Source organism: Antechinus flavipes, chromosome 2 (genome assembly GCF_016432865.1).
Source record: "Antechinus flavipes isolate AdamAnt ecotype Samford, QLD, Australia chromosome 2, AdamAnt_v2, whole genome shotgun sequence".
Lineage (NCBI taxonomy): Eukaryota > Metazoa > Chordata > Mammalia > Dasyuromorphia > Dasyuridae > Antechinus > Antechinus flavipes.
Genome location: NC_067399.1, coordinates 330,480,198 through 330,504,752, shown reverse-complemented (window position 1 = coordinate 330,504,752; position 24,555 = coordinate 330,480,198). Strand labels below are relative to the sequence as shown.

At 35.8% G+C, this 24,555-nt stretch overlaps 1 pseudogene; it reads right to left on the bottom strand.

Annotated features, from left to right (window-relative positions):
• Positions 1–7,447: 7,447 nt before the first annotated feature.
• Positions 7,448–24,555, bottom strand: part of LOC127546671 (heat shock cognate 71 kDa protein-like) — a 52,298-nt pseudogene continuing 35,190 nt past the window's right edge.

Sequence of the window (24,555 nt, the reverse complement as noted above, 5' to 3'; positions counted from 1 at the left end):
TCTCAAGACATTTATCTGTTATTAATATAATCACATTTGAAGCTATATTGACATATGGAATAGACACCCAATATGAGAGAAAGAGCAAAAAGAGAAAGTGCTATTAAAGGTTTTTTTTGGTTTTTTTTATAAAATTGCATCAGTTTCTTGAAAAGCTACTAAGAATTATTTTAAGTTCAGTGATTAATAATTGATGTTGTTAGGTCTTTAGAGATGCAAAGGGAATATTGATATAATTCTATTAGTGCATTGGACTTATTATGCAAAATTGTGTCAATTAGTTACATATTTTAGGAGAAAGATAAATTTAAGAAATATGTGAAAGACAGCATCTCTGCAAAAGCAGATGTGAATACCCACCAAATACTGCAATTTATTAGTGAACATTATTTGGTGCTGTTATATAATTATGTTAGCATGTAAAAACTGATTTTAATAGCTCACTGGTTATTATTGTAGTTAGCAAAGTATTTGGCTTATTTTCTAGATGTTTTCATTAGCCAAAAAGCAAAATTCCAACTTTTCTTCTTACAGTTTAAATTGTGAATATCTAATGTTGTACTAGGTATTTTAGTTAATATTTATGTGAAAACCAGGTAATGGTAGTCAACACCCATAAGACAAAAGCATTCCAAATTTCTAGTTGCTTTTCTTCAAAAAAGGAAAACTTGCTCTTCATTTTTTATTATTATATTCTCACCACTTAACACAGCCATGTTATATAGCCCTCACAATTTTCAATACTTTAGGAAAACTACTGAAACATAATAGATTTCACAGAGAACCTATTTCTGAAAGTAGAATGGTAGTGGAATGACAATTGTCTACTAGACTATAGATTGTTTTATTTGGTCTTGTGACTGAAGATGGTGTTCACAAGCCTTTCTCATTGGTTTCTGGATGTGCTTTTCTCAGGGTTTCCAATTTGCTTTACTGGGGGAAAATTCTTACAAACATGTGGGCAGGGAGTCATTGCCACCAGCTTAGCCACATATAAAATGCCAGAATGGGGACAAACAGTGAATTGTTATGTGATCCAAGACTTAGGTTTAGCAAGGGGATCTTCAGAGACACAATGTTAGGTAATGGAAAATGTAGTTGCCTCATCCCAATTCTGTACCTGATTTACTGCATAATTTTGGGTAAATCGTTCATCTGCCTTGGTTTCTTCATTTGGTAAATAAAATACTACTAACAAAGATTAGATCTTACTTCTTAGACGACTTTTGAGGAATCGTGGCCCATATGGGTATTATTTAGAGAAAATGCCCAATTTTAAGATATTGTTAACTTTTTTGTGATCATTTCTGGTCAATAGGCCAGAAAAGGGAACAATATACTAAGAGTGAGTCCACCCAGTTTAATTCCATGGGTGAGTAAAGGGATGGTGATAAGAATAGAGAGTTTTGCTTTTTTTTTTTTTTTTTTTTAAATCTCTATCCTCAAGAGGCAAAAGAATAAGATTTTCAAATCCAACTCTTAATTTCATCAATCCTGGAGCCAAGGCAAATAGTTGAACTTATTTGGACCCACTATTCACAACCATACACTTTTTTGTCCTTTTTACTATGTGTTCTTCCAAAAATCCTCAGATACTATCTACAACACAGGGTTTTTATCCCAATAGAGAAGGAATTCAAAGGAACAAAATTAATACCTGCACACAGGATTCAAACAGGCCATCACATTAAAAGATAGAAATTGACAAAATGAAAATGTAGTAAATGACATCCTAATGGCCCTTATTATTCTGACCTCCTAATTCTCTAAGCAGAAGGTGCTTTTAAGCACCACTGAAGCAGGACCTTCATAGACTTCAACTAGCCCCCAGTTACTTCAATTATAGCTAATGCTACAAAGTCTAACAGGGATAAAAAGCCATAGTAAACCAGTGGTTTTTTTCATTTGGAAAGGTCAGAATGAGCACTTTAAAAAATTGCAGCTATGGCAAAACAGTATTACCTATAGTACATACAAGACTGTAAGAAAATGTGCACTTAAAACCCTTTGGCGTTTTTGTATCATCCTGTACCCAGATCGACAATACATTGTATCTGAGGACAGATTGACCTCTCCTATTACTCTTCCAATGGAGTCTTGCCGATCTGAGAGTGAATTTAGAAAAACCACTCCACACCCCTAAATGAACAGTATTACATGTATCTCAAGAATTCTCATTGGTATTTAAGGTGTGAACAAAGTTTTGTACTGAAAAATCATTTCTGGAATTGTACTTCCCTCAGCATGCCCCCCCCCAACTAAAATACATCAAAAGTTGGTTCACATATATAAATTTAATCAGGATATTTGTTTACAATTATAATGTGCTCTCTCTTTTTTTGTCATTATATCCTCAAAGCTTAGCACAGTTCTTGCCACATATTAAGCTTGATAAGCATTTAATAAGTACTCACTGAATGAATAAATGAATGACTGAGTAGTTAAAGGAATAGAGGAAGGAAGGATACAAGGCTTGTGTTCTGCAAAGATTTTTTTAAAATTCTCTTTAAAAATGTTAAGAATTCTTTGCAAAATGATTAGTTGGTATAGAAGAAAAGGAAATAAGAAGCTCAGGCAGCACAGTGTAGTAAGTTAGTCAACAGGAATTGGTTAAGCTTTTACTATGTACCAAGACCTGAATGCTAAACACTGGAGAATACAAACAAAGATCGTTCCTGCCCTCAAAGAGCTTACATTTCTACCAGGAAAGTCAACACATAGAAGGAAGTTGAAAATGAGGGAGAGGGGAGAGATAGTCGAAGGAAATGATGTTGAGCAAATGGAGAGAAGTCTGGATAAGTGCAGTTTGGTGGGAAATAGAAAGAGCACTCTACCCGCCAATCAGAGGAAGAAACCCCAGGTATTTCTGAAGTGTGAATGGATATGAGCCCTGAAGTGAACTTCCTTGATAAGGACTTTCTGGGTTACGATAGAGAAATCCAGGCTGGTAGTGTGGTAATGAGGTACTGGATGACTGTGTGCCTTTGGCAGAGAAAGTCTGAAGTATTAACCTGAGGCAAACAAGGAAGGGCACTTTGGGAATGAGCTTAACCTTACAGCCTGGTCTTGTTGTGTCCAGCCAAGAAATCCAAATTATGTCAAATCCCAAGGGATCACCCTCTGTGGAGGTCATGGGCAGCCCAGTTATGTCCTGTCAGAAATCCCAGTCCTTTCTCTGAGGTTAAATTTCTCCTATAAAATCTGTCCACGGCTCAAGACCATTAGGGTCAGTCCACTCCTTCACCCCTTCCCTATGCCACATGGTATTTCTCCTCTGATTTCCCATCATGCTTTATGGTGTCTCTTTTCTTCTTATACCTACCTAACTGTTTTGGGGTGTTAAATCCCTTTTAGGATTTAGCCTGTCAGCTAAGGGCATGCCCCAGCTTCATGGGATGTTCCCTTTCTCTTGGGTAATCATAAATTACACCAGGGAACTTGTCTTTTTCATCATTAATTATTAAAATTCCTTTCTTGATAACTATATGCTCTCCCACTCTGTTTCATATTTTACCATTTCTAATGCCAATTGTTTCTCTTCATTTTGTCTGTAACCTCTTCTCTTAAACACATCTACTTTTTACCTAAGAGAATGGCCATTGTACATTTTTCACATATACTGAACCCCAACATTTGGTGCTTCTCCTAAAGCACATCATCTGGTGTCACATCATTTACTACGTCAGCCACATCAGTAATAAGAACGCTTTATGTTCCAAAGGACAATAGTTTATATTCTGCTTCTGCTTCCCACTCCCTATGTTATGCTGGGTAAATTATTTTTTCTCCCTAGGCCTCAATTTCCTCATCTGTAAAATTAGAAGATTGGACTAAATGTAATCTAATTCCATATCTGTTAAAATATAAATTAAAGGAGACGTCTTCCTTTATATTGTTTTCCAATATTGCCTGGCTATGTTATCCTTCAGTGACCTAAACCACTTAGGTTTTATTACAAACTACTCTATACCAGCTACTGTGGATTCAAAGTCAAAATAAAATACTCTTTGTACTCACAGAAGATGCATTCTATTGTGAGAAATGATTATATCTACAAATATATACAGAATAAATTCAAGATAATTTGGGGAGAAAAACCAACAGCAGATGGGATCAGGAAGAGTTTCTTGTAGTTGAGCTTTAAAGGAAATGGTAGACTAAGAAGTAGAGGAGTGAAAGGGGGGGCACTTGCAGGAATGGAGGGCTTCCTGTATAAAGTCACAAAGATAGAAGGTAGCATGTTGTAGAGGGAAACTAGTTTGGCCAGACTGCAGAACTTATGATGTTATTTTATTGTTCTTGGGTCATTTCTGTTGTGTGCAACTCTATCTGGGGTTTTCTTGGCAAAGATATGGGAGTGATTTGCCATATCCTTCTCCGGCTCATTTTGCAGATGAAGAAATTTAGGCAAATAGAATAAAGTCCAGGGTCACACAGTTAGTCAGTGTCTGAGGTCAGATTTGAACTCAGGAAGATAAGAATTCCTGACTTCAGGCCCTACTCTGCATCCACCACAATACCCAGATTCCTGAGAGTATTAGGAGATGAAAAATAATGCATATAGTCAGATTTTGAAGGAATTTTAATATCAAAGAGAGGAATTGGTGTGATCCTAGAAGTAATAGGGAACCATGCCAGCTTATTGAATAGACAAGTGACATAGTCAAATCTGTGCTTAAGGAATATTGCTTTGGCATTCATATCCAGAAATTGGCTGAGGCCCTGGAGTTCACAAAAGCTTGAATTTAGAATGTTATGATCCCCTAAAAGTTCAAGGTTAAAGAGCAAGAACAGGCAGGACAAAGGACTTGGTTGGTGAGATTCAAAGGGAGTATTTGGTTCTCCTGGAGGTTATCTCTCTGTAGACTACTTACAGCTTTTACTGCCACCAGCTTCCCATATTCTTTTCCAAAATGAAAAATGCCCTGCTGGTCCACAGGACAACCATGACCTTAGTAAGATGCCAAGTTTTTAGGGTGGTGACGTTGTTGCTTTGAAAAACATGGGCTCTTCTAAATTGAGAAATAAGATACTGGCTGGTATAGCCTCCAATAAAGCTGTGATTGGATGCCAAAGCAGGTCTTTTATCAGATAGTTATTTAATGGAATTGGAAAAAGTTTCTATCACTTTCACTAAGGTAGAATTTATGTTTAAGTCCTATACTAAATCCCAGAACATACTTTCATACTTTAATGCCAATCTAGTCCCTCCTCTCCCTAGACAGACATAGTTCTATTGACTAGTGCACCAGAAAAAAATTTTTTGTGCATAATTTCCAGGGATTCATGCCCATGAAAAATTGGGATGTTTAATGTGCTACAAGTTTCCCTTGGGACACATCCTGCAGAAACTGTGATCAGGAATTTTTCTCTCATTGAATAGCATTCCTTCTATGAGGGGTCAAATTCTCAGTCATGGCCTGGCTTGATTTTTGTTAACATATAGAATTCTGGAACTGATTTGTGTCTATCTGATACTAGATAGAGCTACATGACTCTATTGTAGCTGGTGGGTCCTCTGTAATTTAAAAGGGAAATCAATATAGTATTAATTCCCTTGGCCTCTCTTGGGTATAGGGATAGGGACAGAAATGGCAAAGAACTGGCAAAGATTTCTGTTTTAGGTACTAATGGTTCTGGTATTGAGGAACCACAAGAAATAAAAAGATTATAGGACACTAAAGAGACAGCAAAGTCTAAAGCAATGCTTAATAGCAAGCCAGTGAGAAGCAGAAGCAAGACTCATATCTTAAGATCTAAAAATGTGAGACTTCAGTATTGAAAACAATGCTCACCCAATATCCTAATTTCCTACTTCCTCAACCTACTCAATTCCTATGATTTATTCCTCTACTCAAGCCCAAACACACACATTCTTTATCTTGTCATTCCCCATAAGTGTTCCATTTGCATATTTCTGGATCTTTAACTTCTTTTCTCTGACTTTCATTTTCATCTTTTTTCTAATTTTTATCATTATATCTTTTGCTATGCTTTATACCCCTAGACTTTGTTCTTCATCTTCATCATCCTCCAATTCCTATACTTCTCATTTCTTTTACCTTTGTGTTGGTTGTATTCTCTTCCTACCTTAACCTTTTGGTTCAATTCTATACTGTCCTCCATATTCAACTCCCTTGTCCCTTTGTTCTATTACTAATCATACCTTACTGAATTCCAGAGTTGAATTCCAGAATTAAATCTGAACAAACCTGGAAAAAACAACAACATGGAATCATGTTGACTGACTTCTTAATCTCAAGTGGGCCCTCACTATAGCAAAGCAATCCTCTTCCACTTTTCTAATCACTTTGCTATCTCGTGATCATAATGGTCATTTCCAAATCTTTTTTTTTTTTTTTTAACATGTCAGGATATTAGGAGATACTCTATTTTCTATAGCTAAGCTTCAACAAGCAAACTGTGTCCTGAGCTTGACATAACAACAAACTTTTGGGCTTTGGGTGATCTCACCCTCTGGCAAAAGCATATAATTACTGAATTGCTTTGACCACCACTAGAGGTTTTCTGATCTTAGATAAGCACCAGACAAGTATCCATATTCCAGTTATATCATCAATCAAACCTGTTTCATTGTTGTTGGGTTACAACTCAGATCTAGCACATGTATCCTTTCTTGTAAGCCATTTCCCTCACTTTGAAATTAAATTTCTTTTTCGCACCAATTTTTAAATAGAATTTATTCTCCAGGACAATAATTCATTCTGCTTGCTTATTACAGTATTAATAAAGTATAATGTTGTTTTCTTCTAAACACATTCAAGTATTTAGAATGCCCAGATTTACACAGTAGCTTAAATGTTACTTTTAAACTGCTACCTCCTTGGCTACAAATTTGAGTCCTTTACAGATATGGAACCAGAAGGAAATTTAGATTATGTCTAGTCCAATCTTCTAATTTTACAGATGAGGAAATTGAGGCCTAGGGAGAAAAAATAATTTACCTGGTATAACATAGGGAGTGGGAAGCAGAAGCAGAATATGAACTATTGTTCTTTGGAGCATAAAGCATTCTTATTACTAATGTGGCTGACGTAGTAAATGATGTGACACCAGATGATGTGCTTTAGGAGAAGCATCAAATGTTGGGGTTCAGTACATATGAAAAATGTACAATGGCCATTCTCTTAGGTAAAAGGTAGGTATATTTAGGAGATTACAGACAAAATGAAGAGAAACAATTGGCACTAGAAGTGGTAAAATATGAAACAGAGTGGGAGAGCATATAGTTATCAAGAAAGGAGTTTTAATAATGATGAAAAAGACAAGTTCCCTGGTGGAACTTATGATTACCCAAGAGAAAGGGAACATCCCATGAAGCTGCGGCATGCCCTTAGCTGACAGGTTAAATCCTAAAAGGGATTTAACATCCCAAAAGAGTCAGGTAGGTATAAAGTTGTGTGGAACGCTCTTTCTTATGAATTGCTTAGTCAACCTTTTCAATGAAGAACTGCTCCACCCCTTGGGAACCCACCTTAGCAACAATGGTTTTGCAGACCTTCGCCAATTCTGTCTGCTGATGCTTAAATTCTTCCTTCTAAGCAGTCTAGTTCTTATCCAACCAGCTGATTATTTCATTACATTTGTCTTTTGTTTGTCTTTATCACTAATTTTTCATTTTCCATGGTAACCTTCATATTGAAAGCCAAAAATTCAAGAGAATTCTTGGAAGGCATCGTGTCTTTATGCTTATCCTCAACCTTGTATTTCGCAACCTCCTGGATCATATATGATCAATGTCTTCTTTGCTCAGACAACCTTTGTCATTGGTGATAATGGTCTTTTTCTCCTTGCCTGTGCTTTTATCCACAGCAGAAGTGAGAATGCCATATGCATCAATGTTAAATGTTACTTCAATTTGAGGAATATCCCAGGATTCTGGGAAGATTTCCTGTGAGCTCAAACTTGGCAAGCAGGTTGTGATCTTTTGTCATTGATTTCTCATCTTCATAAACCTGAATAAGCATATCAGTTTGATTGTCAGAATAGGCAGTAAAGGTCTGTGTCTGCTTGGTGAGAATGGTGGTACTATGTTTGATCAATCATAATTCCTCCAGCAATTTCAATTCCAAAAAATGAGGAATGACATCCAACAGCAACAAGTCCTGCACATTTTCAAATTTATTTCCAAATAAAATGGCAGACTGGACAATTGCACCACAGACAATAACCTCATCAGGATTGATACTCTTGTTGAGCTCCTTGCCATTAAAGATTTCTTGAAGTTCTGGATTTGGAGGATGCAAATGGAACCATCCACCGGGATGATGTCATTAATCTGTGATTCATTTACCTTAGTATCTCTTAAAGCCTTTCCCATAGCATCCAGTATGCCATGGAAGAGAGCAATTCAGCTCTTCGAAACAGGCTTGGGTGATTGGTGTATAGAAGCTGACATTTTCATAAAGCAATACAAGTCTAGGTGCTGGAAGAAAGGGTATATTTTGCACATTTACAAATTGTGCACAGATAGTGAACATCTTCTCACTGATGTCCTTCTTCTGCTTTTGCTTGAACTCAGCAATGAAATGGTTGATTATATGGATATCAAAGTCCTCCCCAAACAAGTGGGTGTCCCCAGATGTGGACTTGACCTCAAAAAAATGACATTTTCAATGGTAACAATGGAAAATCAAAAATATCACCTGCAAGACCAAAGATCAAAATCTCTCAGCACCAACCTTTTTGTCCAAGCCATAAGCAATAGCAGCAGCAGCTGGCCCATTGATCACTTGGAGCATATTGAGCTGAGTGATGGTTCCAACATCTTTCATGGTCTGATGTTGGGAATCATTGAAATAGCTTGATACTGTGATCACAGCATTTGCAACAGTCTTCCTGAAGTAAGCTTCAGTAATTTCTTTCAGCAAGGCCATAGAAGATACTTCTTCTGAAAAGAAACTTTTGGTCTCTTCTTTGCTCCCAATTTGAACCTTAAGCCTGCCTGATTATTCAGCATCATAAATGGCCAATGCTTTATATTTGACTGTACAACTATATCATCACATCTTTGGCCAATCAGACATTTGGCATCAAAAACTGTGCTGGTGGGATTCATTGCAACTTGATTCTTTGCACCAGCATCTATTAAATGTTCTGTATAGGTGAAGGCGACATAGCCTTGGTCATTGGCAATGATCTCTACTTTCCCATGTTGGAAGACTCTCATGTAGGAGTAAGTAATACCAAGATCAATGCCAACTGTGGGTCCCTTCAATATTGTGCTGGAGAGTTAGGGTTGTAGCTGACCACCATGGAGAATTAAGGGCTACTGCTGCTTTTAGTAGACCCTCTCTGGTCTGTTCTATTCAGTTGCAGACATACACAGGTTAGCAAGCCATATCAGTCCAATTGATATTAATAAACATGAGAGGTAAAATTGAACATGGAACCAAACCATTGGACTTTTCAGTACCAATGGCAATAAATTAGGTACCATCAGAGATTTATTTTTCCAGAGTTCGATTCCCCCTTGTCTGGCAAGTCTTCTGTTCTTATCCCTGTTCCAATCCTCCAAGCTTCCTCCTTTATTGAACTCACTATTCTTTGTGAGGAAAACTCCAGGGCCCCTCTGGTGACCCAGTTTATCTCAGATCATCCTGGTAAAGATATCTTTCCTTAAACTGCACACCTCTGTTAATTGTTTTTAAACTTCAAGCCTCAGTAATTATGTGCCAGTGTAAATTTAGAATCAAAATTGTGCACTTAAAAAAAAAAAAGCTCTCTGTGTTTGTATCTGTCTTATCATTTTTTTCTGTGTTTGTGTTTTTGTAAACTGTAAAATGTCTGTGTCATGTTTGTATTGTGAACTGGATTCATCTTGAAAGACTTAAATTACATTCAGTCAGAAAAAACTTCTAAGAGCTATGGCCTGAGAGTTTAGAAAACTGAGAAAGATTAAGGAACATTCATAGTTGAAGCAATTGTCCCAGTAAGAAGAAGTTTAGGTTTTCTGAGGGAGACTAGGTTATAAGAAAAGAGAAAAAAAAATTTCAAGACACTTTTTTTTCTGTCATTCATCTTTGGTTATGTGGAAATTACATAAATAAAGTCAGATAATCATAGTTTGTGGAACCACTAAAAACATTTGAGCAGTTTAAGGAGTTTGTATATTAATCATTTTAAGAGTGTAGGAGAGAACTCCAGTGACTTTGGGATTAATTTCAAGAACTCACACCTTTCTGAAATATCTTAATAAGTTTAGGTGTATCACTCTGTATAATTGGTTTTAAGGGAAAAAAATAAAGATTAGATTTTATAAGTTTTTTAAATAAATGGCTAGATTAATAGCTTCATTGTTCTACGGCAGTGGAGGAAGGCACCTAGTTTAAGTAATTCCAGAGTAAAGAAAGACTAAAATAGTAAATAGTTTGCACCTTACAGCAAACTCTCATTAACTTTTCCTTGACATATCTGACCATGGAAAGAGAAAAGATTATTTAAATGAAAATGCTTCCCTATGTCAGGAAACCCTGTCCTTGTTAACCCTTTTCATCCCAGATCAGATTCCCAAATACAGATGTTTAAAAAAATACAAGGAAACTTGAATTGTGTTCTGGTTGTGGAAATTTAAAAGCTGTGTAATCTTAAGCAAGATATTTTATCTCTGTCTGCTCCAGTTTCTGATCTTGCATAATAGTGCTACCCACCTTTTAGGTTTGTTGTGAGAATTAAAATGATATAATGATTTTAAAGTGCTTAACACAGTGTCAGGCAAATGCTAAGCACCACATTATTATTTGTTTAATTTAATGTAATTGTTCCATACCTAATAACTCTAAAGTGATTTTAAAATGTCAGAGGTAATAAGATCAATGACTTTTATGTGTGATAATCTGTAAATACAATTGATGTCATTTGAAGCTTATTGTTTGTGTTGTTATTGTATTTCTAAGTTCTTTTATATTGTGAAATTTGAGAGACTATTGTAACAAATGTTCTTAGACAAAACAACTTTTTAATCTGGGTGCTGTTACATATGAATTGAACTTTTAAAAAGATGTGATAAAAATAGATATTTGAAAATGTTAAATGTTAATGAGGAATATTTTATTATGAAGTAATAATAAATATACCATGATAGCAAGTTTTCATTGGAAATTCTTGGTTACTATGAAAATCTATAGGATGATTTAAGGGTATAGTTTCAACATATTAATGATGAGTAAACTATCAGGTTTCTGTTATATATCTTTAGTTTATAAGCAAAAGATAAGAAATGTTAACTATTATGGAAACATCAAAAAAGATATTCAAATCCTAAATTGTACTTAGTGAAATTTTACCATTTAATGTAAACATTCTTGAGACTGTTATTTACTATTATTTGTTTGAACTGTCAAGTCAATAATAGAAAATGGCATTGCTATAATCTGGGAACTGCTTATGGTGCTATGTCTGTGCCTGAGAAAAGTTTTTGGATGGCTTTGGTTCAGCCTAGGTAGGATCTTTCTGACTCTCTTTCCCCATTGTACTAATTCCTTTTTGAAAAGGAAATTTCCCTATCTGGTTAATTCTGAGCCCTACTTTTGATTCCATGTGACTATGAGATTGGCTGGCAGATATGACTTATGCCTGGAATCAAACAGAGTTAAGAGAGTTTTTCCACTTGTTATGATCCATGACATTTTTATAACTATGTCCCTCTTTTTTCTTTTATGGCAAATTTCCATAATGAAGAAGTTTTGTAAATACAATGATAAATTTATCAAAAATAGATTGATCCTGGAATATTTTTGAGTTACTATAATAGGATACAAATATGAACATCTTATAACTTTAATCTGTATTTGTGATAAAATTATAATATAGTGATGATACTCTTTTGAGGCAAAATGATTATTCAAAGTAATAAGACAAAGATGTTAAGTGACAGTTTTCCAATTAAATGGGATAGTAAATTTTGAGAAAACCAACAGGATTAAACTTTCTCTAAGAACTATATAGTGATATATATGATTGGCTTCCAAAAATTATCATAGAAATCTAGACTGTTAGAGTGTTTTAGTAATAAGTTCTCAAAATTTAATTTTATACATAAATTGTATGGATAATGGCAAAGAAAATGAAATTATTTTCCCATTATCTGAGTATCTGCTTGATAATTTTAAAAGGCAGAAGAGTTCATTTGGAGTTGGGCTCTCATAAATTTTTAAAAGATGCTTATATCAGGTAAAGGATTTAGGTAAGGATAGAAATAGCAAATAATATATAAACTGAAATTCTCTGAAGTTTCAAAATTGAAGAACCAGATTTAAGTGAGAGTACTAAATAATATTAAGGTAGAATTATCTAGGAATTTTATAGATTTGGAACCAGAGAAACAGAGTTTCCTTTAGATCTATCTTGAGAATAAAGCCTTTTGTCCAAGAAAAGAGATCTAAGGAATAGATAATTACATGAGACATCTGGGACTAAAAATGTGCTGATTAAATGGATATTGAGAATGGGTCACTAGGATATAAGGAGACTTGGTGTTAGTTAATATTGGTAATGTTTAAGTAAGTTCTTGGTTTCCTTAGTGATATGTAAATCCCCCTTCCAAGAATTTGTCCTTTTTGAGACCCCTAAGTAGTTTGATTTGTACCTGACAATGTAATTATGGGAATTATGAGAAAGCTTAATTGCATTGTTTGAACCTAGATCTGTATGTCTGGAAAACTGGACCATCTGTGTGTTGTTCAGAGATCCGTAACTAAAGACCTATGTTATACTGACCAGAAACTCAGATCCAAGATTAATCCAAGGTATTTTCCCTAAGAAGCCCTAGAAGATCTTTCCGACTACTCTTACAGCTGTCAAACTTGTGGGTATCTACTCCTGGATCATCTGAAGAAAGCCCCTGCTCTTGAGTGAATGGCATAACCCTCCAGGTATCACAAAGTTTATCCTAGTACAGACCCAGAAGCAGCCAACATCCAGATGAAATACCTGTCCCAAGATTCTAGATGAGGTCTGAGTATAGTGTCCCAGGGCACTATGCTCAATGAGCAAAGCAGAATTGCAGTAGTTAAAAAGGAATGAGATAAGCTAAATTAGACATTTCTCCACTCTAAATGTTCATGTGAACTATTTATACCTGATCTGTCATAGAGTCTTCCAAGTTTGTATTGGTCTGATCAGTCATAGTTGATTATACTGACATAATGATACCATTTTGGTCCTCTTTGAGCATGAAGCACAACAACCAATATATGTGATACTGTTAACCACTAGAAAATCTGGGTTCTCATGTTCTTGCTCTCCTCTGGTTCTTCACCTACATATCTGACTGTTCCTTCTCAGTATATTTTGCTTGTTCATCATTCATACTATAGCCCTAACCATAGGTAAACACTAAGGGCAGCCCTCTTCTCTGTTTCTTTCTTTCTATTTCTGTTTCTTTGTCTCACCTCATCTCCCAATTCACTCTTAGTAACCTCATTAGTTCCCATAAGTTTAATTATCATCTCTCTGCAAATGATTCAGATTTACAGATCTAGTTCTAATCTCTAATCTGATCTCCCATCATTTATCTTCAATTTTTAGTGAGACATTTAAACTGAATGTTCTGTAGTTATTCCCAAACTCAATATGACCAAAACAGAACTCATCATATTCTCCCCCCCTCCCTCCCGCTCCAGTCTATCTTGGTTCTGAATTTCCCTATTTCTGTCAAGGACAACATCATGTTTCCAAAACTCCATATTGTCCTTACTTTTCATCATTCCACATCTTGCTATTTCTACTTCATGAATCCAGTCCCTTCTCTCCACATGCACATCTGTTTAAGTTCTCATATCCTCTGACCTGCACATTTCCTCATATGTCTCCCTGCCTCAAGTTTCTCCCCATTCAATCCATCTCCACAGAACTGATTTTCATATTGCTTGCTTCATATTGCTTTCAGGTCTTAGGGAGGAGGGAAAGAAAGCCAAAGAGAGAAAAATTTGGAACACAAGATTTTGCAAAGGTGAATGTTGAAAACTATTTTTGCATGTATTTGGAAAAATAAAACATCATTAAAAAAAAAAAAAGAACTGATTGTCCTGAAATTCAGGTTTGACCATGTCATTTCCCTACTCAATAAACTCCAATGGTTCCTTAATGTCTCTAGGATAAAATAAAAACTACTTTGACCTTAAAACTCTTCACAATCTGAGCTTGCCCTGCATTTCCAAAATTATCATATGCCAGTCCCCTTATGTACTCTGCCTTCCAATCAAACTGGCCTTCTAAGTTTCCTAACACATAGCTTTCCATCACCTATCTCTTAATCTTTGTCTTTGGTCTCTTCCATTATTGGAATGTACTCGTTTCTCAACTCCACTTCTTGGGAAGCTTTGTTTCATCAAAACTTACTCCAAACCTTCCACATAAGTCCATTTCTTGTTTCCCAGATGCTAGTAATTCCCTAGAGTAATGTTTAACAAATATTGATGGTATGACTTTAAACACATCATTGAATTTTTCTAAATCTCAGTTTTTTTCCCTCTTTCTTCTTCTTCTTCAACAGGCTTAAGTGACTAGCTCAGGATCACACAGCTGGATTTGAAATCAGGTCCTACTGACTTCAGGCTTGGGCTCTATCCATTGTGCCACCCAGTTGCCCCTAGGTCTCAGTTTCATTTACATTTTCTAGGCTTCTTCATCTTTGTAATGGGAAAATTAAATTCAATGATCTCTTTGTTATTTAGATGTATCCAACTCTTCATGACCTCATAGACTACATACAGCATGCCAATATTGTCCGTGCAGTTTTCTTGGCAAAAATACTGAAATAATTTGCCATTTTATTTTTCAGTAGATTAAGGCAAACAAAGATTAAATGTCTGAGGCTGGATTTAAATTCAAATTTTCCTGACTCCAGCCCTGCACTACTCACTGAGTTATCTTGTTGCCTCCAAGGCAAACAGGGTTAAGTGATGTGCTGAGGTTTGCACAGCAAGTAACTATATTAGGCTGAATTTTAACTCGAGTCTTCCTGACGCCAAGTCTAGCACACTGTGCCATCTAACTACTTTCTAATGATCTCTTTTTTAACGAGATACTTTTGCTAAACTGAATGGAAAATGAATTATGGAAGAAATGCTTCCATTTTCCATTATTTCCAAAGTTTGATTGTGCTTGGGTAATGTATTGAAATATTCTTCTCTTATTAGCTCTAGATCCCTACTAGCTCTAGATGTATGACTTTTGTGTGTATGACTCACACTCCCTACCATATGAACGTCTTCATGAACCTTAGCTATGAATTGTCAAAAAGCATTTTCCCCACACTGCAAAAATCTCTCATGGCAGAAATCCAGATGTTTTTTAAAAAAGTTAACTACTTTATTTAACCCAGAGGAGGTATTAACTAGAAAGAAAGAAAAGTTTAGAATGAATCAGAACCAAATTGTTTATTTGTGTTTTGCAATTGCCTAAACGATGAAATGGCCCACTTATTCCATGGACTGGGCAACACAGAAGTCGGGGGGAGGAGGGAAATAGTGAAATGAAGAGTTTCCCAGCTTTTTCTGAAGCTCCTTTTAGAACTGATGGAAAACATAAGCAACAATTCCTGCCAGCATCTTTGAAGGGACAAGTCTCTGAGTGACAAGAGTGATGGAAACACCTAAGATAGTGAAGCATTTTTAACTGTTCAGTTGTGTTAACGGGGAGGGAGGTTTCAAAGTTAGCAATTTGGCACAGGGAAGAATATTTCAGTGCATTATCCAAGCACAATAAAACTTTGGAAATAATGGAAAATAGGAGCATTTCTTCCACAATTCATTTTCCATTCAGTTTAGCAAAAGTATCCTTTTAAAAAGTCAGAAGAGGTGAAAAATTCCATGCAGTATCTGCTAGAAGTGCATCTATGTCTGGGGGCTGGAGCATCTTGCCTCTTAGGAAGCTAATAGAGCCCAAAAAATTATTTGTGTTCTGAGTTTGAAGACTAAATAGTGGCAAATTGTCTTACTGAAGTGCAGGAAAAGAGAAACAAATGGATAGGAGGTATTAACAGAGTTAATTATAGATGCAGATTAAAAGGCAAGATTAAGTAGCAGAAGAAAAGGAATGAGTAACCTGGGGCACAGAGATACTGACATGTAGCAGTTGTCAGTCACCTAGCAACAAGTTTCCTATCCCCGCTGTGCTCTTTAATTCAGCAAATCTGCTCAGGATGTTGGGCTGTTCTCCTGACAAAACGCATTATGTAGTCGACTGAAGGATACAAAAATCCACTGTACACAACACTCTGCTCCCTATTGACCACTGATCCTTTCTCTCAATCCACAAAAGAGGCTTGCATAATGCTCTGAAAAGGGAAAAGTCTCCACAGAGAAAACATTTGCTTGTAATTGAGATTGACTACATAATGAAAATGATGTTCTTTTTAGAATTCTGCTGTTGAGGCCACACTTTTTGTCTCCTGGCACTCAAAACACATCCCTGCTGGGAAAAGGGGCAAACATTGTAAAAACTCAAAACTGTGATTTTTCTTTGCATTGAAAACACCCCATTCTATAATAAAATGGCCAGGTCTCTCTCCTCAGAACTTAAACAAGTGATCAAAAAACAAAACAAAACAGGAAAACTTCTATTCAGAGTTTCTACCATAAATGCCTGCTTTGCTAAAGGCACGCAAGCGAGGGCTGGCCATTCTCTGAGACAACAAATGGATACAAATGACAAAAACTCTTGATTTTGTGATTCACGGTCCTCTGCTGGGAGGCTGCAAATTGCTAGTTAAAACTCGGTCACTGTCTCAAATATGTGTGTTAAAACACAAACTGGGCTTTGAATGATCAACTAAGCAGAAGGGGCCAAGAAAGTAGAAAAGGGTCAAATAACTAACCTTCTGGGCATAATGGCCAACTTTAGTTTGTTTTCCTTCTCCAGTGTCCTAGGGAGTAATGGTTTGGGGAGATTCATCTAATATAGAAATATTTATTTCACAGAAAAATTAACTTTTAAAACCAATATCATTTTTTTCTTCCTTACTATGTTAAGAAATCATATCAGGTTATATCAGTGTTGCTACCCCTAGCAATATAAATTGCAAGCCCTCTACACCTTAGTGGATAGTCATGAGGTGCCATAACCAAAGAGAAAATTTATCACATGCTGGCCAGTTTTCTATTTTAAAAGTCAACCTTTTAAGGAATTAATAGAGATTGATAGATATGGAATGACTTTCTTAGCAATGGCTGGGCTACTCCATCATTAGGGCAAGAATTAAGATTGTTCCACACAAAGAAAAAATGGAGCAAAAAATGGTCTCTGTGGAAAAATGGAGCAAAAAAAATGATCTCCATTTCCATTGAGAAAACTTTTCATGCAGTACTATGGTTTTATTAATTATTGTCACTATTTGAGGAAAAAGTTCCCAGGGAACCAAGGAAGAGAGTTCTTGCTCCAGACGAATTGCCATTTAAGTTGGACAATGTGCTTCAGGTTCCAAATACACAATATAACCAGAGTAAAAACCAAGCAGGAGAAAGAATAATTGTTTTTGTTGGATGGAGGAAGGGAAAGAATATTTTAGATAGTTGAAGTTTAGATTGAAGGAATTCAGAATAAGATTCCAATCATTTGATTGGAAGAGAAAGAGAGCAAAATATCTAATAAAGATTAACAAGTGGTATGAATAAATAATAGGAATCAGTTCATCATTATGATGTCTGATGAAAAAATACGGTGGGAATTCTTAAATTAAAATAGTGAGACAAAATAGATTTTTTTAAAAATTAGTATTCAATTCCTGAAAACAGCCAAGTTCATACATTTGGGCTGTTGTAGTAGCCAAATTGGATCCGCTTTAACCAATCTACTTTTTCATACAAGAAATCAGAAGTATCTTTCCTTCCCTGGCACCTTCTCCTTCACCAAAAACAAACAAGCAAACAAATACCCCAATCTTTGATCATTCAGAGACAAAGTCAGAAAGATAAAAATATAATGCCATTACTTTTCTGTATATGGTAATTTCCTAATGAATCTTTCAGGAAAGCAAGTGTATTTCCTGACTGAAATAACCCTTGAATTATACTATATAGTTCTGAGTGGGGAATCAGCAACTAAGGAAAAGTAACAGTGAAGGATAAGTAGATCCAAAAAGTTGGTTTCAATTTATTATTGTGTCATTATTCCCCAGATTGACTCCTATACAGATGGCATTTTTAAATGAGGTATACAGACAAGTCATCCATGGAATAGTTCCTTTTTCTTGAATGATAATTCTCATTAAAAACAAATACATTTTATTTGAAGAGGAAAGTAGAGGATGAGAGAATAATGTGGGGGCTACATAGCTAAGTGAACATAAGTAAAGACTCAGTAAAATTGACAGTAGAAAGAGGTCCCACAGCTGATAAAGTTAAGGAAATCATTTCCCTTTCTTTTTATAAAAGTTAATGATGTTTTATGTTTTCTGCACCATTCTGGCCTTAGTATTTTTCATCATATCATTTTCACTTCTCCATTTGAGCAGATACTTATGAGACCAAAGTTTATGGGGGTTTTAACATGCATCTAACATACATAGATAGTAAAATACTTACAGAATAAATGAATTTTCACAAAATAAAAATTTAAAGTTGTTAAATACACGGTAGTTAAGGAGAGAAGGCTCCTTAATAATTGGGAAGATCAAGAAAACCATAGTGTAAAATTAATGCTTAAGCTATGTCTTGCAATAAGTTAGAGATTATATTATATGAGGGAGAAGTGAGGAGGGAGTGCATTACTGGCATCAGGGATAGCCAATGAATACCTTTGTATGGAGAGGAGAGATGGAGCAGGGAAGAGAGTGAGATCCAGCATGATTGGACCACAGAGAATAAGAAGGGGAGTAATGTATAATGACGATGGACACATAGTTTGTGGTTGAGTAGTGAAGAGCTTTAAAAACCAAAGGAGTTTATAACTGCTCCTAGAGGCAATAATGACATGGTCAGGTCTGCATTTAAGGAAAACCCTTTAGGCAACTGTGTGGAGCACTTATTGGAACAGGGAAAGAATTGAAACAGAGAGATTAATTAGCAGGCCATTGTAATAGTCATGAATAAGAGGTGGCCAAGTAAGTAGAGAGAAGTTGTAAAGATAAAAATAGCAAGATTTGGCAATTGATTGGAAATGTGAGATGAGAGAGAGTGAAGAATCAAACATAATGCAATGCCAAGGTTACAGACTTGAGAAACTGGATAAATGGTAGACTCTTGGACAAAAACAGAGGAATAGGGAATAGAAAGAAAGGTTTAAGAGGAGTTTAAGAGTAAAGAGGATGAATTTTGTTTTGGATGTGTTGAGTTTGAGATGCCACTTCTCTATCCAGTGTGGAATGTTCAATACACAGGTAGTTGGTGATGTGGACTGGATCTCAGGAGAGAGACCGAGGCAGTAAATTATTTGCAGAGGTATGATAATTAAACTCATGAGATCTGATAAGATCACCAAGAGAGAGAATTTAGGAAGAAAACAGAAGAGGGAACTCAAAGAGGTACTCACCCAGTATTGGGGGTATCTCCTTTGTTATGGGTATAATATGGTTAATTAAGGAGACTGAGAAAGAGGGGACAGACAAGGAAATGAACCAAGAGAGAAAGAGTTGTGAAAACAGAGAGAGGAGAGAGGGGAAGGGCATCAACAAACTCAAATGCAGCAGGGAGGCCAAGAAGTAATAAAAATAAGAACAAATTGAATTTAACAATTAGAAATCATTGAGGGATAGTTAAGTAGTGTAGTAGATAAAGTAAGAAAATACCTGAATTCAAATCCAGCCTCAGATACTTAGTTGTGTGACCCTGGGCAAGCCACTGTTCCCACTGCCAAAGAAAAGAGAAAAAAGAGAGACAGAGTCAGAGAGAGATAGAGAGACAGAGACAGAGACAGAAAGAGAGAGGGGGAGGGAGAAGAAGAGGGGGACAGGGGAACAGAGAGAGACAGAGTCAGAAACGGGGCGGGGGAGAAGAAGGAAACAGGAAGAGGAATAGAGGGACAGTGAGAGACAGAAAGACAGAGAAAAAGAGAGAGAAAGAAAGAGGGTGGGAACAGGGAGAGAAAGAAACAGAGACAGAGAAAGTGGGGGAGGGGACAGGAGGACAGGGAGGAAGACAGAGAGAGAGATGGAGAAGAGTGGGGAGGGAGGGATAGACAGACAGACAGACAGACACAGACAATTTGTGAAGACAAAAGTTTCTGTTGAGTGATGAAGTCAGAAGCCAATATGCAAAGGCATGAGGAGTAAAGAAAAGAAGTGGAGGCGATAAGTGTGGAAGCCTAGAACTCTGACTGAAACAAATGGTAGGGTCTAATGAAGGTCTTTTAAGGATCAAAGAGATAAATATGTTTGAAGTTACCAAGGAAGAAACTGGGAGATAGAAAAATGTTGAAGATTAGATGAGGGCAGGGATTTTTGCTGCTGTAGAAGTACATGTAGAAGGACTGGCCTTAGTGGAAGGATCATTTCATTGTCAGAGACTGGAGAAAGAAAAGAGAAAAAAGAGGAGAATGTCATGAATGTATTGAGATGAAGTGCAGGAGAAAAGAGGAAACTCAGAGCAAACAGCTTCCATTTTCTTAGTAACCTTGACCTAACACAAGCAGGTACACTTCATACAAAGGTAAATATTAACTCTCAAATAAAAACCTGAGGCCATATACAGAACCTAGGCGATTGGTTGTAAATGATTTTATTGAGCACAATTATGTAGAAGGATGTGGAAAAGGTTAGAGGGCAGGGAACATTTCAGTTTGGTCTTTGTCTTGCCCAAGTCTAGCCGAGCCCTCCGCATGCAGTCAATATTGATAAAAGCTTGTTGATTGAAAAAATATTCAACTTCTTCTACATCCACTGAGAGTCCTATTGAGAACACACAGAAGTACTAGGGTTCCTCTCTCAATATTTAATCAAATGTTCCTTTTTGCACACAAATCCTTCCTCCCTAAACTGTTCCTTGTACATTTTCCCGCAAGGATTATCTGACATTTACTATTCACAAGTTTGACTGGAAAGGTTAATAGTTCACCAGGAGAAGTTAGAAGTAAATAGAATTGATCATCCCGAATGCCCTGGGTTGAAATGTGAGGGCTTTGTGTTGACAACCTCAGGCGTGGTAATGAGTCTCTAGTACATTCTTAAGGCTTGTTTCATTTGCCCTGTGAATGGAGAGAGTAAAATTATAGTCTCTAGGTGTTTTGCATGGTTCTTTCATAAGCATGCCTCCTGACACCAATTAAAGAGATTATGTCATCAACTGAAAGGAAAGCTATAACCTTGTATGTTAATGCTGTGATTACTTGAGACAGGGTCACAGGGCCCAATAGAGCAGCAGCTGACCTTCGAGAAATTAACTTCAGAGCTCAATTCCTAATTAACCATTTTCAATGAAAGTATGTGTTATTTCAGACAATTGGTCAAAATATTACTTTTTTGTGTACATCTCCCCTCAAAATTAATTAGCAATAGCCACAATGTATGTGTGTGTGTGTGTGTGTTTTAAATGCACTAAATCATTTTGCTGTTATCTAAAGAGGGCTTTATTTCTTCCTCCATAACATTTACTGTACCTTTTGAGATAAATAAAACTGTATGAAACATCCTCATTAAAGACATCTCATACCTGTTTCTCTATCTTCTTGTCAGTTTGCAAAAATGTTAACTCTTCATATTTATTTTCTACCAGAGGCTCAGATGGGTAAATGACATACCAGCCGTGTATAGAGATGTATATGCTTGTGTGGGACAATATGGAGATTTAACAAAATTGGATTGGAAGCTTATATGCTTTAGATCAGAGTTTCTTAAACTTTTCCCACTCTTGATCCCTTTACATCTCCCAATTTTTTACATAACCCTGACTTGTATATATAGGTATAAAATAGGTATACAGATCAAACTTGAGTTGATAACAAATCATAACTTCATGACTCCCACATTCAGTTATGAGAATCCATATGGGGTCATGAACCATAGTTCAAGAAGCTAGGCTTTAGATAAGTGGGTTTGAGTTGAAATCTTTCTATTCAGCTCCTCTGTTGCTTCTTAAATGTATCACCTCAATGGTCAAACAGTGCTTTGCATCTAGTCAATGCTTATGAATGTTAAATAAATGAACAGAAGGCAATGGTATATATTTTGTCCCAGAAATTACACTCACAATTTATTAATCCAAATGCTGTTTCTGAAATCAAAGATGTCCTGTTCCTCTCACTTTCCATCTGTAACCTCATTGGGACTCAGTTTTCTCAATTGTTGTTCTTTTGCCAGGTGATTGGGATTAAATGACTTGCCCAGGGTCACACAGCTAAACAAGTTCTAAGTGTCTTAGACCGAATTTGAATTCAGCCCTTCTGACTCCAGGGCCAATTCACTACCCACTGTGCCATCTAGCTGTCCTAAATTGTCTTAATTGTAAAATAATTAGATATCTCTTCCAGCTAAAGAACATGATTTTGGGGAACTTATACTATATTGCTTTGATGAATCATAATAGAATGATAGAATCATGCAAGGAGAGAATGCTGGATTTAGAATCAGCTACAATCTAACTGTGTAATCTCGGCCTATCTAATTTGCATATCTAACACTCTGGGCTTCTATTTCCTCATTAGAAAAATGAGGTGAATGGACAAGATTACTTACTTATAAGGGCCCTTCTAGCCCTAAATCTATGATTTATGACTTGGACTGATAGCTAATGAGATTTACATTGCTTGGACTCTCAAATGATACTTGGTCATCTAACCTAACTACACAGAAAAAATAAATACTTATATGGCAATGTTGTCAATTATGGAAGATTTGGATACCAAATATTCAATTTTTTGTAAAAATTATGAGAATTCTCTGTATAAGTGATGAATTAAATTAGTAACTGTTTTTATATACATTAGGGATACATGGATCAAATGTTTTTTTTATTTGATAAAAATTTCTTTTTTAAAAATGAAAAGCATCCCTGGTGTAGTAGCTTTAACGTCAGGGAGACTTGGGCCTGTGACAATATACTTTTTAATGGGCAATTATTTACTCTTATATGTTACTTATCAATCTTTATCAGTAGAAGAAATTCTCATACCAGGAGTCTCTACATAGATAAAATGATAGGTCTGGACATTCTTCCTCTTAAAAAAATGTTTTATGTTTTATTTGATTTTTTTAAAAAATGTTTTAAACTTCAATCAATTTGCTGATTATTCTGAATTCAAACATTTAGGTAACCTGAAACTGTGATACCAACTTAGGAATAAGTATTTAAGAAACCACAATAGTCATCTATATTTCTCCCCCTATCTTTCCTAGCAAGTCATTCCTTTTTTTATTTAATAATATTTTATTTTCCCCTATTACATATTAAAACAAAAGTCATGCCTTTTGACAAAAAAATAACAAAAGAGAACAAAAGTAATTCAGCAAAATGAACCGACACATCAACTGAATCTGATCACAAATAGTATGTTACCCTCATGGTCCCCAACCTAAGTCAGTATCAGGTTCTGCCTTTCCTTTGAGATTACATTATATTATATTACATATATGATGAACATACATATGTGTCTTTCAATGTTGTCTTCCCTATTGGAATGCAAGTTTCTGGAGGACAGGGAACATCCTTTTGCCTTTCTTTGCATTCTCAATGCCTAGCATATTGTTTTTTGTTAACTGATTCTCATGAGACAATTCCATCATCATTTGCCATTAGTTGTCACCACCAGAAAAACTGGGGGAAATACAGTTTTGCAATAATGAACATCTCAGCACATATACTTGAAATATTCTTTGTATTTAAAATCCTTTGATGTTGATTGACAGAGATGACGCTTTGTTTATTGGTTTCTACAGTTGCATTTCTCTCAAGGTGCTCACACATAACATGAATAAAAAGAAAAATAAGGAAAGTAATAAGCGGCAAGTAGTGTCTTACATAGGTCTCACTTTAAGTAAAAAAACTGAGGCCAACTAGCTGTACCAGATATAAAACTATATTATAAAGTAGCAGTCACCAAAACCATCTGGTATTGGCTAAGAAATAGATTAGTTAATCAGTGGAATAGGTCAGGTTCACAGGACAAAACAGTCAATAACTTTAATAATCTAGTGTTTGAGAAACCCAAAGACCTCAGCTTTTAGGACAAGAATTCACTATTTGACAATAACTGCTGGGAAAACTGGAAATGAGTATGGCAGAAACTAGGCATTGACCCACACTTAACACTGTACACCAAGATAAGGTCAAAATGGGTTCATGATCTAGGCATAAAGAATGAGATTGTAAATAAATTAGAAGAACATAGGATAGTTTACCTCTCAGACCTGTGGAAGAGGAAAGAATTTATGACTAAAGAAGAACTAGAGATCATTATTGATCACAAAATAGATAATTTTGATTATATTAAATTAAAAAGCTTTTGTACAAACAAAACTAATGCAAACAAGATAAGAAGGGAAACAACAAACTGGGAAAACATTTTTACAGTCAAAGGTTCTGATAAAGGCCTCATTTCCAAAATATAGAGAGAACTGACTCTACTTTATAAGATCCAATTGATAAATGGTCAAAGGATATGAAC